We start from the raw sequence: 12,196 nt of genomic DNA, 5'->3' as shown, positions 1-12,196 counted from the left end.
ACATTTTCCTCTGTTTCAGGCAGCATGCCTGGCTCTGCTGTTTTCTGATCAAAGGCTGCTACATTTTTCTCACCTAGAATCCAATGAAATTAACCACTTGCTTATTCTTCTTTCATGAATCAACAACAGTGGCCCATGGGACAGTAAGTGTAAATACACATCACCTCAACAAAGTGACATTAGCAGGGTAAAATGCAAAAAAAAAAAAAAAAAAAGGACATCAGTGGATTTTTTTGCAGCTGTGAACTGAGGAATTCTTCTACTGTCCAGGGTCACACTCACTTCCTTCCATTGAAACAGTAGCAGTTTGCAACACATACACACACATACACATACACAGAGCCCTGTGAAACAATGTAACCTCTGTTTTCCTGTTGAACCGATGGAAACTTCTGACCAGTCTGCAGCTGGACAAGAGTCATTTAAACTTCAAACTCTGTAATGATGCAACTTCACTCTAGTTCTCTGGCTGTGGTATAAAACTCAACTCAAATATTAGATGATCAAAGACCAAAGATACGTAAGAATTACAATGCATTGATTGATTTTTTTAGGTTATACCATATTATTTTTTTGTCCCTGTGAGGGCGAAATCAGCAGCAGAAATTCTTGGTCTCCAGAAGGTGAATCAAAAATGGTTTGGTAATCCTCCAGTGCAACTATCAAGCCAACATTTTCACATGTACACAGATCAAAAATCCAATTCCACATTGCAATCACATTTACTGAGCAGATTTGTGATCTCCAGAGAATGAACCCTGTCTATTCTGAACACTGAATGAATTTGGCTATAGAGTCATCAATAAGACAAATGTTACATATTTAGTGTCACTACTGGTAACAAAATCATTAACATGTTGTGACTTTTGTCCAACACGTTTAAAATTGTAGATATAGGGGCCTCTAGCTGATCACTGTCACACACACTCACACACACACACACACAATACCAAAGATAAACATGGAGAGCAAGGCAGTAGGAATGCAAACACACACACACATTGGCAGATTCGAGGATATTTGGAGGATACGCTATTCAACTGGTTTTCCAGAGCAAGGAGGAAATCCTTTTATGGATATGGCTTCTGATGTCATGTCCTTGAATGGAAATCCAGCATCATGAGTTAAAGATAGCAGACTGGCGGCTGACCAGCCTGTTACAGTAAATACCACAACATTTTATTGAAATCACAAACTGTTCAGGCCTGCATCAGCTCTGTGACAAATTTCCTTCCATATGCAGTTCAACAATAAAGTGACCTCACTTGTAAGATCAAAGTGTGCTTTGAACAGCTGAAGCTCTCTGCTTTTGCAATTTGTTTGTAATTTAAAATATACAAATTTAAAAATGGTATTATAAAAATACAAAGTCTATAATTGTCAGTAACTAATACTACATTGGCATTTACCATACTAAATAAATTGGTGCAACTAGCTAAATAAATACTGACTGTGATTCAAGCCTAGGTTAGAATTTGACAGCGGCTGGTGGCATGCATCCCTGTAGAACTGCCTAAATTGCCTGTGAAATTAAAAATGATCATTAAAAACTGGCTTTTTCACATTTTATCCACTGAGTTATCAAATATTCATGCTGGAAGGTTAATATTGTCCCCTGTTGACCCCCAGCATTAATTTGACCAGGAGATCCTGGTTGTTTTCTGCATAAAAACCAGAGCACTTAAGTTTTTGAACAGAAACTCAGAGGGTTACACCTTAAACAATAGCAGGAATTACTGCTAATGATAACTAACATCCCTTTCACTGGAAAGATGATGAATCAAAGTTGTAAGAGAAATAAGCAAAGGAAGGAGTGATTAAATACAAGGTACATTTGTGTTGTTTTTTTTTTTAAGGTGCTGATATAAGAATGGGTGTGATATTTTGAAATACTACTCCCAAATCCTGAAGACCACTGAGAGATATTTAGTGATTATACCTGTCAATTAGTCAATTTGGTTGTATATACGAATATTGTGCAAAAAGTGGTTAGTTGCAGCTGGATGGGGAGCACTGAATTCTGCCTATTTGCATGTTATGTTCCAGCCATTCTTATCGCCCTGTTCTGCTCTGCATGCTTTTGTTGATTTGTGCGCATCAGATGCTTCAATAAATATTTTTTTGCTCTCTTTTTTTGTTCTTTGCAAAAAAGAAACTAACCAATTTTCTCTCTGTTGTTTTTTTCTGAGCCGCTTTCTCTCTGATTGTTTTTGACATGGATTTGTTGATAGTTACCCTGAATTGTGGGTTCTGGTGGCATGTTAGAATGAGCCTGTGTGTGCGGTTACATATCTTTGTGTGTTTGGCAGGAGGCAACAGGGCAGTAAGAGCAGAGTGGGGTTTTATGATGAAATTCAGTGGCAATTTGAAGTCTCCAATCATTGAACCAGAGAGTGAGAAAAAGAGAAGGAAAGGGGGAAAGAGAGAGAGAGAGGTGGAAAGAGAGGCATAGGTGGGAAGAAAGAGTGAGACGGAAGAGGGGTAAGAAGAAATGAGAGGTCACAAGAAAGAGGTAAAGAAAGATTAAGTAAAGAGAGAGAAGGGTAGAGAGAGAAAGACAATTAATGGCTTCATCATACAACATGAAAGCATCGCCTCAGTCTGTTTATCAAAAAAAAAGTGCTTGTGTGTGTGTTTGTGTCTTTGATTGCACTGTTGCATCTCTTGCAAGCTTTTTATGTGTGTTTGTGTCTGTCAGTCTGTGTAATTAGTCTCATTCCTCTCCACACAACAGCTAAAGCTGCAGGTTTTGCCAAGTTGACATTCAAGCGGTTGTGATAAACAGCTCAGTCAGATTTGTTTGGCTTGCTCGGCGCTGCGCATGCTTCTAGGGAGGGCATTTGAATTGCACGCAGGAGCGAGAAAAAAAAAAACACAAATAAAGAAGAAAAAAAAATCAAGAAAAGGCACGCAGGAGACCGTCCTAGAGTCTGGGCACTAGTTAGCACCGTTTGGCAAGGAGTGAGGAGAGGTTGCATCATCAGAGACGGGGAGAGGGGGAGATCACCTACTGAAAACATCAAAACAGTTTAACGTTGATGCTCCTCACATCACAGCTGCATGACTGGGTGTCAAAGAAAATCACACACTTTGATGACCTTGAAAATAAAATCATTTACATTTTTACATTTTGACACATTTAGCAGACATTTAAATCCATACAGTGATGCCAACAGCACAATAAGACTCCTAGATAGATAGTTAGTAGAAACAACAGTATTCCTGTGTGTACACAGTTGGTCAAGATAAAGAAATAAATAAGAATGCCAGTAAAGCAAGCAGAGAGTTAGATGAGGACACATACAAAAACATCATGAATATATAGACTATATAGATTAAAGAGGAGTAGATGTTTATTATGTTTCAAAAATAGTAAGTAGGATTCCTCTAAAGATGCTCCATTTTCAAACCAAAAGACGAGGGAATAACAAAAGGAAGTGTGTGGAGCTTGTTTATTTCTTCATTTCTGCCTGAGGCAGTTTAAACTGAACACATTTTCTGTTGCACTGTGAGTTCATTTGAATTCAGTCATTTGACGAGATAAAGTCTTTCTCTGTCACTTTTCTTTTTTTTCTCAGTCTTTTCACCTTGTTTGCTGAGCGCTGCCCAAAATTCAAACAAGGGGGGAATAAAACGCATGCCAGTTTCACGGTTCTGCATTTTAATGCTCTGTGCTGCAATGTGAGTTGGTTTTCTATTGCCTCATGTTAGAAGTCGAACATCAATCCCTTTGCCTGTAAACAAAGTGTTGAGCTGCTCTGCTAACTGATGCAGCTGTAAGGTGTTGCAAGTGCCATGTAAAGCTTTTTTAAAACATCTGTACATTTGATGAAATTATTATTATTGTAGAATTATCATAAACAAACATTAACAAACATATTAACTGGACACACCATTGTTAGTGTATGTGATTTCGAAAACTATGACCACATTTCCCATGAACCCTGTGGTATTCTGTTACAGAGACAATGTTTTCACGAGGAAAAACTCTTGAGAGGGCATCAGATGTGGAACAGATACTGATACCAAAATCCAAGAAGCTGGGCATTCATTCCAATGAAATTTACTCATTCAGTATGTGCCTGCCAAAAGAAGTTCGATTTTCCTCCTTCGTCACTTACTTCTTTCCTTGGTCCTGCATGCTTTCCCATAGAATTTATGATGAGAAAACACACATTTGTAAACACATTTTCCCTTCATTATTTAAACTGTCACTTTTATAAAGGAGGTCTATGAGGAACATATTTTTTGGGCCACATGTTGTTAATTTACATATTTGGTAAGTCATAAACATATTGATGCTGAACATATCAGTAGAATGTTCACTTACAACCTCTTTTGTTGTTGTTTTCTGCCAAAATATCCAATCTTGCATTAAAATATCAAGATTAGAGATTACATTGCCATGACAATGAAATTGGAAAAAAATTTAGTAGTAAATGAATGTAATTTCTGGGAGACAGGATAGCATAAAGTCATCACCATATCTAATCTTCTGGCTGTGTTTGAAGGTGGGAGGCCAGTGAGAGGTCACAGCTGGTCCCTGCTCTCTTGACTCCTTCTGATTGGTGGGATCGAGAAATGCCTTCCTGGTGAGGCTCCTCATTGGCAGATGAAGAAAAGTGGCTGATGACATTGTGTGTATCAGAAGGAAGCACATGTTTGTCTCCTTCCTGTTTAAGTTTGTAAGAAAGACGATACTGCTCAGGAAACTGGACAAACTGCTTCTTTAGTTTAAGTTGAAGACCTTGAAGGTCTCACAGCTCTTCTTACCTATCTGATAGCCAGCAATAGCCTCTTTTTCATTTTATTTTATTTCATTAATTCATTTATTCTACCAGGGTAATCTCTTGTGATCGGTGCATGTATTTTTTGAGATACTCCTGGGAAAAATGGCGACACAATTACAGTTAAAAACGACACAACAGAAGCATTCAGTAGAAAACAGCATCCCCATCCTTCTAAACCTCTTTCTCAGCCAGCTGTGTGCCTGGCTGATATATTAGCATGTATGTGTCAGTTTCCATGTTTCTGTGAGTATCTTTGCATGTCCATGTCTCTCTGTGTATGTACTGTGGTTTGGTGCAAGTCTGTCTATTTAGTTCTGCCTCAGTCCATGTTTGTGTATACTGTATGTGCGAGCCTCTCCTATCCTGCTATTTTCTCCAGTTTGATGTGAATGAGGAGTGACTGTGTTAAAAGCATTAACATTTTCAAACCCCGAATCACTAATCAGGATGTTGTTGAGGAGGAGAGGCATTGGGCAGAACGCTGCATTATTTAGCATCCACTAGTTAGCTTCCTCAAAGAAACACACTAACACACTAACACACACACACACATGCACACACACACTGGTAAATGTGTTTTTTTCACACTTTCACATATATGAAATACTGAGAGCTAGGCGGAGGACATTAAACCACATAATCAAAAAATCTCTCCATAATGAGGAAAAAACACACATTCACTCAGATATCTTTTCACAATGTGCAAAGGCATACGCACATTTTCTCTCACCAAGATCTAAGATATACACACATACACACCCAAAGACACCCTCAGACATCTTGTCATTGATTCAACCTCTGATAGGTTTTGGCCACAGAGCAGAGGGAGTGATGAAAGACAGGCGCAATAAGAGACAGACAGGTGGGAGAGACAAGGAGAGATAGGGGAGTGAAATAAGACAAGGCAGCAGGGTGGAGAGTCCGTTTGGGAGAAATTTGTAGGTCGTTATCTCTGGATTTTAATGGGGGAGTTGCATATAAATTCTCTGTAAGTGTGTCTGTGTATGTGCATGTGTGCGAGGGAGAGCGTTTCTTCTATCCCTCAGCCCCTCCTTACTCTTCTCCCCCACCCTCCTGTCTTCTTTACCTCCATATTTCTCTTAAATCCTCTACGCCCACTGTACTTCTTTATAATCAAAACTTAAGACTCTCTTTTAAACGGCATTTATCTGCCTGAAACTGAAATAGAACCAGATTTTTAGAGATGCTGGTGCAACTGTTAGATGGATAGCCATGAAATTTCATACTGGTATTCATGGTCCATAGAGGATGAGCTGACTTTGGTGATCTGACTTTCGTTCTTGCATCACCACAAGGTTGACACTTGTGGGTTTTCATCACAGCTATTACATGGCTTGCCGTGAAATTTCACACACACATTCATCTTATTTTGTGAATCCTTAAACATTTCATTTAGCACCAGTCTTTGACTTTGCATTATCTGTTCTTTTCCTGTATCACGTCAGATGGCTCTGGATTACCCGTCTTTAATGAGTAAATGTTTAAATATGCAAAGAGCTGCGTTGATGGGAGAATCTTGTATCAAGTACTGGTGAGACAATTAATGTGGTCCACTACCAGTTTGATCAGAGACTCATGAGTTTGAAGGTTTATCAGACACTAAAACAATGCACAGCAGTCTACAATACTAGGAGACTCTATTTTACTCTTCTGGAAAGTTATCACTGTCATTTTGTCTTTCATTGCAATGATCACAAGGTAAACAGTAAACAATCATTCACAGTATAATATAATTCACCAGGAGCTAGGTTTGACTTATGCTGGACAAAACCTGCTTTTGTTCCCAGAGCTCTCAGTCTAATGAATGAAAAGGCATTGTTTTTTGAATGAATCCCTACTTTCCTACCTCTCCCCACCTGGATCAATCACTGCATAAAGCGACCATGATTATTTGGAAAGTTAAAAAACTGTCAGACCCTCAGTTCCCCATTCTGACACTGATAAGGTATTCACAGACACTGACAGCTGCTCTGAAAGCCCTTTGTTTTAAGCATACTTAAAAGAGTTTTAGTGTTGACTAAAAGCAGTATCAGAACACCTGGACACACTAGTCAATAGTGACTGGTAAGGGCTAAATCATCTCCTGTCTCTACAAAATGTGAAAAGAAGAGACAAGATTTTCACTTGACAACAGTTAAATGGTGAGACACCATTTTTAATGTATTTCTACGGCAGTGCTTTCGAAAAGTGTTGTAATGCACCAAACAACAGAGTCATGTGAAACAACAGGTGAGGATTATAGACAAGGTACAATAAATTACATATTATATATTTTAAATGAAAATGCTAATATTTGTTTCATACTGCGTCTTTGTCTCCTCAGCCCCCTACTCCCACCCTCACCCCTCTATCTGTCTCTCTTTCTCTTCCTCTATGTCTGTGTCACCCTGAAGCTATATTTCACATTACCATGTACATCAGTCACAGTAGCTCTAGTTAAATGCACCTCATACCTCTCTGCGGACACACACATGTTTATTAACACGCACACACATACACACAGGGCATGTAGAGCTCAGTCATGCATGATGTCAGATCCTAATAGCTGTTGCCTGTCTACACACACACACACACACACTAATACACATACAGAAAACTCAGATAAAAACAGTGGAGCAATGCATGTGCTTGCATGCACAAACAATAATGCACACATAGATCATTGTGGCATGCAGAAGTACACACACACACACATACATATACACAAACACACACAGAAACAGAAAGCTCACCCAGAGCCGAGTAATGTTGACAGCGACCCTGCTATTTTTAAAGGGCACACTTCACAAGATATCATCTCCTCATCATTTGTCCTCAGGGATCTTTGTCTATTTACACACACACATACACACACAGTGGTAGACACACATGTAGGCAAGCATTGTATAGTTACACAAAAGTATTCACACACACATGCACACAGTGGGGGTTAATGTCCCATCTCTCCGGATCTGTGTTTCGTAACAATTCAAGCTGGTAAAATTGAAATGACGTCTTCTAACCCAGGTCATGGGAGAGTTGGGCGTTTTTCTTTTGTTTGCCATGGCTCGATTTTCACAACACTTTCACAGCATAAAGTGTTCTGAATGCATAAAATATTTACTTCAAGTTTAAAATGATGTAGTCTGTAGAATACATAACAACACCTACTGTGTCAAATCAGCCACCAGCAGAAGACCGGGTTGTTTCTGCTTATTAAGTCTTTCTGCAGTAAATAAGACCACCCACTGGACAGAGCAGTGACATGCTCTGAATTATTAAATCACAGGCAATTTATCATTCATCGTTTATAGTCAGCGACTTAAAGAATATATACTGTAGCTTAACAGAAACCTAAGTACAAGTACTAAATAGCAACTGTAAAGACAAACCAGCATTTAGTCTTAGCTCAAACTGCAATTTCTTCATTGCATAAGGTATGACAGATGCTTTAGTAAAACTTGCCAGTTAACTTAAAAATTTTCACCCCATTACTCTCAATCACAGCTTGTCAGGAGCACAGGAAAGCCAAAGAAAGGTGGTGAGGTTTAGAGAGTGGTTAACTCACATAGTGAGCTAATTAACAGCATGAGGGAAAGCTAGATAGTTTCTCTTTCTCAGACGCAGACAAAAATACTAAATCATACATCTGCTACCTAGTCTGATCTCTTATAAATTGTTTGTTGTGATGAAGCAGGGCACCCACAGTTGGCCTGAGGCAGTCAGGAAGGTAAAGCCTAAATCTTCTGTTTTGGAATTTGTTAGGCAGCAACCCAGAGATCTTTTCCACTTGTGGATGGTGCATTCTGGGCCACGACATCTTTTTGTTGATCTTGCAAATTGTCAATTAATGTTGCTGAAAGAAGAGAAATTTAACATGGGGCTTATTGTAAGCTGATTTCTGTATCTCTCTTGTTGTTTTGTGTAATTTTTAGTTGGGGACAAAAATAACAGTGGTGGAAAATCTTTATTGCTGTCTATGAAGAACACTAACAAATCTCAGAATGTCAGCCATCTGTAATTTCAGCACTCACTGCTTCTCTGTGTGCCTATGTACATTACTCTGTACTCCGCACGTTACTCCGTATGTCAATCCATATGTTAATCCGTACTCTGTATATTACTCTGTATGTTACTCCTGTTCTTCAAATGGTGATGTTTTGCTGATGATTTTTTCAGCAAGTCTTTCAAATTAAATGACAAAATACATCATTGTCCAAGTCTTCCAGAAAGAAACATAAGGGCCTTTTCTGATCTGGTGTCTATCAAGCACATCGGCAGGGTGGAACTCCAAATGCAGGACTCAGGCACAATCACAGTTCAGGTTCTCTATTATGAGCAAAAGTCCAGTACACAAGTAAGCAGTCCGATCAGGCAACAGTATCAAAAGTCAACAGGCAAAATTCAAAATTGGGTAGTCAGGCAATGGTCAGAAACACAAAGAGTCAAAACTGGAAACAAGGCTGGAAAGCTGACACGAGGGACAAGACAATCTGGCAACTGACAAGAGGAAGAGACACTGACTAAATACACCTAGACAAGGAGATAACGAGACACAGGTGAAACACTTTAAGGTGGGGACAGTAATCAAGACGAGGAAGTAAAGACAACTGGAATAACCAAGGAACAGAAAACAGGAAGACAAGACAAAATACCAAAATAAAACAGGAAAAACATTCAAACCCTGAGTGTCTTTATCAGCAGGACAAGATCATTTATCAGTGCCATCCAAGGCTGTTATAAATTGTTATTATGGTTAGGGAAACCTAGTCTGAGGTTATGTCATTGAGGTTAGAGGTGATTCATTGTCATGGTTACAAAAATAAACACATAGTTAAGGGAACTGCTAAAAAGAAACCAGTGTTCACTGTCATGGGGAATGAACAATGTCCAGCCACTTGTGGACACATCCATCAGCCCCAGTCTTCACCTTCTGTAAACCCTCATCATAATTACCATGGCTGCTAAAGGGATTTGCCGCCTGTACATAAACATACATTGTTTTAGGGCACAACCTGAATCGACTGATGTTTTTCTTTCTCTTGGGACAACTGTCTTGAGTTTTGCCAATCTGATACACACCTGATACAATCTCATCACCACAGCTGGACCCATTAAAGACAGTTAATAACAGGTGGAACCCCCTCCAGAGTGTAATGTGGGACAAAATGTAATGTCTATTCATTGTCTAATCATTACTAATATTAGAAATCTGGGTTCCCCATTGGAAAGTGGAGGCTAATTATTTCAACTTGCTAGCTTCCATTGGAAGCACCAACTAAACAACAAAATTAATCCTCCAATGTGTTTTAATTTTGTTAAGGGACTAACAGATTAAATCACTAAGGATCAATACATTATGTGGGGTAAAAACATCTTGTATCTACATTCATGCGCTCCAGTTAGTAGCACACTGCACTGAGGGAAATGCCTCACAACTGCAGTATTATTATAGTTTGTTTTTCTTTACACTAAGAGTGAGAAGAATATAAATTTCAGTTAGACTTTATTAACAGTACGTGAGCAGCTACTAATCAAATGCCTAATACTGGATATTTTGATGGCTTGGTTTAGGTTTATATATTTACATATATTTAATATTCATATATATTTAATTTGATATATAATCCCAGTATGTTTGACCCAAATGCATAATGGCTGGCTAAACTAAACAAATGCAGCTTTTCACTGGATATAAATGGTGCTTCTGATGCAACAACACAGTGAGGAAGTCCATAAAACCACTGAACCATTTTGATCACTATGCTGAAATGTACTGACTGACATTTCCATAAAGCTTGTCTACCAGCCTTTTATGTGGCGGTTAGGCGATAAACAAATGTGTAGCAGCGCGACTAATGAATCGTGACTGAAAGTACACGCTGAATTTATTTAGTGATCGGCTTGTTCGGTAATAAGCATCGAAACATTGTTCTTAGGCATGATATGATGGATGAGGTGGGTGTACAATATTCTAAAGTAAAGCTGCTTTTGTCTATTTATGTAAGATTTTAGCAGTCTTGCAGGTAGAGAGTGTAACAAAATGATTTTTAAATATGGATGAAATGCATGCTAAATGGTAGTGGCTTCAAGGTGAAATCATTTACAAACCCTTTTACCCAACCAGTTATTTGTAGTAATAAGACTAACCTTGGATTTATGGAGAAGAATCTTCTCATCTATCTCTATTTGTTCTTGCCTGTCTTTTGATTTTTTTTAAATTAAAATGTTTAACTTTTCCCTTTTAGAACTTTTTTGGGGTTTCATTTGTGTGTTAAAGTTCGCATTTCCATTTATATGTGAAATGGTGTACTAACATTATGTGTTAGCATGATGCTTTGGATCAAATGGTTTACCAAGGACACATGGAGGATATTATGTCTCTTCTCATCATTTAACCACCTCACAGTTCTTCAACCTTATCTCTATACTTTTGTCATATTATGACGTGCATTTATACTCCACCGCACTTGTCAATACTCTCTGTATCCCGTAGGCAGGCTGTGTTCACCACCCAAAATCCTACACCTGATGATGCAAGCACTGGCCAAATGGCAGCAAGAAAGACTCATTTCAGCCCTGAGACCTGTAATCACTCTCTTTACCTGATAAGACTGAGAGATTTTGATCAAACCAAGCTAAAGTAAAATTTTAATACAAGGAAAACTGCAGCTTTTCTTGCTATTTCTTGTCCTCTGACAGTCTAACCACACAAAGGATTATGAGGAGAAGAAATAAATGACTACAACTGATAAATGTAATGGTGTATAATGCTATCTTCAGTCAGTCTGTGGGAAATTGATTGAGAGAGAGTAAAACTGTGATGCAGTCTTTTGATTCTTTTAATCACACAAGTACGTGCAGCCTGGTAATTGCAAATAACAAGGTGCATAATGGTAAGTGTTGCAACAAAAGATGGCATGGTGGTAGTGAGTTGTGACAAAAGGATGAGGAGGATAAAATATAATGTGGAGGAAACTTGAGGAAAACAGACAGCCCTTTATTTGAGTCCAAAAACAATGAGAAAATAAAATCACTGCTGCTCTTGCAACCAGTTCTGTTTTTATATATCTCAGTCCCACACGATTGTACTCATATCTGGAGTGTGGCTTACCCTCTGTTGTACCCAGGCCTATCAGGTCAGGACTGGTCAGGACTAGACTGAAAAAAAAAAAACAGTTAGAAACTACTCAAAACAACAGTACCTGATTTACTTGTTTAACACTGTAGCAACAAATATTTTTTCAGTATCAGTATTAAATTACATTTAATTTCATCACACAACCACTGTCATACTCCAAATAAAAGTGTGTCTGTTCAAAACTGCATATAAACTAAACACTAGTATGCCGCTACCAAGACTAAAGATAAAATAAGCTTGTGGAAAAGGATTTCAAGTCTGATGT

Source organism: Lates calcarifer, linkage group LG16_LG22 (genome assembly GCF_001640805.2).
Source record: "Lates calcarifer isolate ASB-BC8 linkage group LG16_LG22, TLL_Latcal_v3, whole genome shotgun sequence".
NCBI lineage: Eukaryota > Metazoa > Chordata > Actinopteri > Centropomidae > Lates > Lates calcarifer.
Note: the sequence above shows the minus strand (reverse complement) of the source record.